This window comes from Limulus polyphemus, unplaced genomic scaffold (assembly GCF_000517525.1).
Source record: "Limulus polyphemus unplaced genomic scaffold, Limulus_polyphemus-2.1.2 Scaffold210, whole genome shotgun sequence".
NCBI classification, from domain to species: domain Eukaryota; kingdom Metazoa; phylum Arthropoda; class Merostomata; order Xiphosura; family Limulidae; genus Limulus; species Limulus polyphemus.
In genome coordinates, this window is record NW_013665820.1 from 41,570 (window position 1) to 47,231 (window position 5,662).

The window sequence follows — 5,662 nt, forward strand, 5'->3', positions numbered from 1 at the left end:
GTTAAAGTTTCGTTGGAACGAAGTTACGGAAAAATCAATTAACAAACGGAGACGTAACAGTAAAATCTGGCCAAAAGTTTTTGAGTCAGATCTAAAATATAATACCCAGGTGCACACCCTCAGAATCTTCTTAGTATGCGTAAAAGGTTCAGGTCTCTAGGTTCTTTCCTCTTGGAGCTACGGCGGTCACACACACACACACACATAGACAAGCTCATTTATTATTATAGATAATTATGTATATTACACTCCAAACTGCAGGCCTTACTGAAGTTATAACTTAATAAAGAGGAATCCAATTTTTAGAAAATAAAAGTTTTGGGACGGCTTGATTGAGTAAAAAAAAACCTTATTGGTACGTTTATAATAAAGTTTTTTCATTACCCAGTCAAGCCGTCTCAGAACTTTTATTTACCGAAGGAAATTACGACTTTAAGCCTAGAAGTGTATTGAATTTTCCAAATTCGTTATTTTATGTCTTAAATTGAAAGTTACATCATAAGGGACCTTCAGAATCCTCAACGACCTCTACTGGACTAGATAAGGCAGAGGCAATATCTGACAATCTGTTAGTGAAGACATCTTTATAGAGGAATCTTCCACTTCATTACCAGTTGAAAGATTGATGTCCTTGGATTCCATAGTGACAGGCAAGTTGACAGTTGATGAAGGAGCAACGGTGCGGGTGCAAGTCGGGGAATCCTCCTCTGCTGGACGAAGAGGTAGAGATTCAACCTGCTCCTTTAAAGGATGGATATCACCACCTGAACCTGGCACTGAAGGAGAAGGTGAGGTGGTATGTTCTTGGTCAGTACTGGAAACTTTACTTGCATAGGTTGGCACTCCCGAAGGGCAAATAGAAGAACGGTGATCCCCCTGACACATGTCACAAGTGATAGTACAGGCGTCCTCCTCGTGACCAAATAACAAACAACAGCCACATTTTGGGGTAACACACTGGTTGGCCAAATGGCCTTTGAGACCACAATGGCGACACAGCCAGCGCATACCAGCATAACTCACCATTTCTGTGTAGTTTCCAATTTTTAAAAAATTGGGTACTGGAGTTTTCATATCAATACAGATACATCTATTACCCGTGCAGATGCCCGGTCGGGATGGGTAGCACTCCACAACACTGCTCCCAAGGCTCTCACACAAAGAGTCAATCACCTTGCAGGGCAAGGTGTCTGCTGGCACGATAAACCTGACCGACCACGGTCGAGTCAGGGGGTGGCGGAACTCATTCCAACCCACCCAAAAACAAGTCAAACAAAATCTTAATTAGTCAAAAAAAACCACAGAGAAAACACTGAATGAAACAAAATACTCACATTATACGTGCACTCGGAATAGATATCTCAGGATACATGACTAAACAATGCATACATGTACAGCTTCAGGCTCGGCCCCAATGAAGATTTGAAAGAAAGAAGACTGCTATATAATGTATTGTTTTGATGATTAAGAAACTGGTGTTATTAAATTGAGACATCAATAATATGTATACAGATCGTTCACTTGCAAAGATACTTGGGTGCTTGATACATTAAATATTAACTTAATTGATTCTTTATTTATTTACTTATTTTTAGCGAAATTGGTTTGTCAGATATCATTGTTGTGAAGTGAAAAGTCCCAAACTGTCATAGTTAACACATTATGTGCTGCCATCTAGCGACGGTAAGCGAAACTATTATGAAATGTAGAACTAATTCTCCTGAGTAGTGCTATTCCTTTTTGTTCTTTTCTCACAAAAACGCGAGTAATAGGAGAAGATAATAACATTGCTCTTATATACAAATTGGGCGGGCAATTTTTTCACATCTTGCCTATCTCTCAGGCAAAGTAATTTTCATCTTAACATTAAAAATACTTTTGTGCATCAGAAAATTTCGAACTTCCATATGCGAAATTTTTATAATGTTCAAATAGTTACCAAACGTTTCCTAAGAGAAAACTTTATATTTTATCTATTGTCTTCAGTAATCAATTTCTGTTCGGCTCCGGAAAATTTGAACGATCTCGCAACCACCATTAAAAAATATGAAATAAGCATAAATTATGCATCTTTCATTCTGGAATGAACACAAAGTGATTTAAATTGACAGTTATTGGACGAGCATCAGGACGTGTTTGTTGTGCAAATATAAGGTAGTGACAGGACTTACTTCTATTGTATTTTACGTAAAGGTTTTTAATAATAGTTCAGTACAGTCTCCATCTATTGAGAGATAACTGAACTTCCAAGTATTTGTTTCTTAATTTTTTCTCCAACTATTGAGAGATAACTAAACTTCCAAGTAATTTTTAGTCAATGTATTTCTGGTGAATAAGTCAAAGAGTTAATCAAATGTTCTTATAAATTTATTTGTAATCTCACTTCCCTTAAACTTAAGTAAGTTCAAGTCTTTGTTGCAAAATTCTATGACAGATGCCACACTTGAACTTAAAAGTTTTTGTTTCGAAGCTAACTTTTGAATGTGCATTAATCTTAATTAATTTTCTAGATGTAGGCATTTTTTTCTATAATTTGTGCATATCAGTAATGAAATGCTATTTAATATATTCATTATCTTCAGTTTTTAAAATTTTTTCATGTGCAAAAATGTTTTAAATGAGCTTTAGTATGTGGCATATATCAGGTTTGACATAAATTTTGCAATTTTCATTGCTATGATAGAAAACCATGATTGGAAGTTTTCTAGTGACATATTGGCACCCAGTCCTTTCAACATGGAGAAGTAGCAACCTGTACTATCATAAACAAGCGCCATAGTTGTAATCTCAACCCTTGACAGTTTTTGTACGCATATTCTCACCAAGTTTGCTCTTTCTAGTCCTGTCATGCCATTAATAAAGAAACAAGTCCACAGGCACCTTTCAGTTGTTGTTTAGAGAAACAATAATAAACACCAACACATAGCTGGCAATAGATGTGTTGTCTTCTGTATTTGCACCAACATCAACATAGCCAAGAAATTTCTTTCCATCCACACCACATGTTTTCTTATGGCCATTTTATTTAGATAACATTAAAGCACAAACAGCTTTACTGGTTCCTTCTCTTCCTTTTTCTTGCCATTTATTGTAATGCATTAAATGCTTCTTGTGTGAAGCATGGTGCACAATAATGCTTTGGTATTACTTTCAAATAACAGATGAATATAGTAAAGCAAGACTAAAAGTATGTTTTACAAAATAGTTGGTTTTCGTGAAGTAAAACTGCAGTGTCATTACAGAAATGGGGTTATGCTTTGCGAGTCAATTTCTTTTTCCTCTTAATAAGTAATGTCTTTTTAAAGATTTTTAAGAGGGTATCAGAAAAGGTGGTGTTCAGCATATTAAAACTATAGATAGATATTAAATTTTGTTTCTTTTTTCAGAGCATGCACAATCATGTTTAGACAAATAATAGTTTGTTTTAAACACCTGTTGTTGTTTTTTATGTGAAACTATAATTTTTTTTTCCAAGCTGTGCTTAAATGATCAACTGTTTTGTCCATCTATCCAGATGTTACACTTGAGGTAACTGGATCTGGAGCAACATTATCAGGTATGTTTGCTTTGATGTACTGATTTCCTTCTTTGGCAAATTGAAAGTAAATCCCAACATATAATTGAATCAGTAATTCACCAAAGCAATTTATAATAAAGAACTAAAAACATTATATTTTGTTGAACATGAACAGAAATTTTCTTAGAATAAACAATTTTCAACTGTCAGGAAATATCCAAATAATTATAATAGCATATTTTTATATCATAATGACGTTTTGTAGATGTTCAGGAAATGAAAATTCAGTGAACAAAGCATTATCTCTTAGATAAACATTTTAACCTGTATTATTAAAACTTTCTTCTTCGAAATGTTCAGAGCACAACTTGGAGGGTTTTGTTGAATATCACTTCACAGTTCACTTCTCTTCCCAAATAGTTACAATCCATTTCAACAGTTCGGGTTGTTGCCATATAAAGCTTTATGAAATCTAAAAATCAAATAAATTCGATTGAACTGATCATTACAACACCATAATAAAACAACAAGAAAGCTCAAAAGTTCAAGTTGACCTCAGTTAAGTAACGTTCTACTGCCATTAGCCTTTCTAAGTTTAGGCCTTAAACTGAGTTAAAGTTAAAGGCTTAAGTTAACAATGTAATAATATGTTGGCAGTGACAAATCAATCCATATTAATTCATTTATGGGAAAACACACACAAAAACAAATGAGAACTTACCAATGAAATAACACGGGGCCAGTTTTTGGCCTGTTGTTATAAATCGATGTATCACACACTGGTATTTTTACATTAGATACGAGGTACAACTTGAAAGCTGTACATAACGTCTTGTTTTTGTGGGAGAAACATGCACTTATTCTAAAACGTAATTTATTTACTAATTACTTATCAATTTCTTGATAAAAAATTAAACCCACAATGATGGAAACTTCATATCTTCCGATGAATTCACGTGAAAGGATTAATGCTCAATCCTGTTCAGTATAAAGATTAGTGTTTTTACTCGAGTAACTCGACACAGCCTAAGAAAAAAAGAAAGAAAATTACCATTCCGACCCAAATATAGAACGCTGGGTACACATCGTGAACAAAATAGATATAATCTAGTTTTGTATTATCATAGTTTTATAACCTCCTGTTAGATAAGATTCAGCCAAATCTGATTTTCATTAGTTCATTTTATTGGAGTATAATAAAAAAAAATGGTTACAAATTATTATTATGAACTGAAGAAGTACGAATAAATATATTTGTCTAACAAAATGTAATAAAATTCAAACGCCCCCGGGTGGGCTCGAACCACCAACCTTTCGGTTAACAGCCGAACGCGCTAGCCGATTGCGCCACGGAGGCTACGTAAGAATGACCCTACAAAACTACTTTCAACAAATAATTAAAATTCCTCCGCTTCTCTAAGATATTCTTGAGAATTAGAGGATCTATTGGCTGGACGAGGTTCGTTGTTGGCGGCTGGGCTACCACTTGGGAGGACCAGGAATGCCCCATGACATATTTCTGAACGTAGAGGATGCACAGATATAGGGAGGTGACGTTTACGAGGTGCAGGAGTAGTATCTGCCGGGGACATCTGATGAACATCTTCTTCCTCAGGGACTGCAGAAATTGATGAGTTGTCCGATGACGTGCACTGAGCCTCTCACTGCCTGATGTAGGGGCAAAGCAGCAGCGTCTGTAGTTACTCCCTCTTAGCATTATGGGTCTCTCCTACAGGAGACCCATTTTGCTTCACAGAGGGATCATATTTAATACTGTTAAGTTGTACATAATGCAAATAGACTTGTATAATTCTTTCACCATGTACATATTGTAAAGAGAAAGTTTATTTTTTGTACATATTGTAAATAGCGTTTTTCTTCTGTGCTTGGTACATATTGTTTTTGAAAAAACAAAATTTTACCACATTTTATAGAATTTTATTCTTTATATTACGTGTTTTGTTCATTATGTACAGCCTTTATTTTGTAATTTATCTGTTCATTTTGTATAAAATTTGTTGTAAATAAATCTCCAAGTTGGTATCATATATCATGGCCTGGGATCCATATGATGTCCTCCCCATTAATCCTCTGACCCGGCATGGGGTTATTATTGTATGCACATACAGTAACCCCGGGGTGAAA

At 35.0% G+C, this 5,662-nt stretch overlaps 1 non-coding gene across 1 annotated transcript; it reads right to left on the reverse strand.

The window, feature by feature from the left end:
- Positions 1-4,800: 4,800 nt before the first annotated feature.
- Trnan-guu lies at positions 4,801-4,874 on the reverse strand. Its single transcript has one exon. It is a non-coding gene; the product is annotated as a tRNA-Asn (tRNA).
- Between the last annotated feature and the right edge of the window lie 788 nt (positions 4,875-5,662).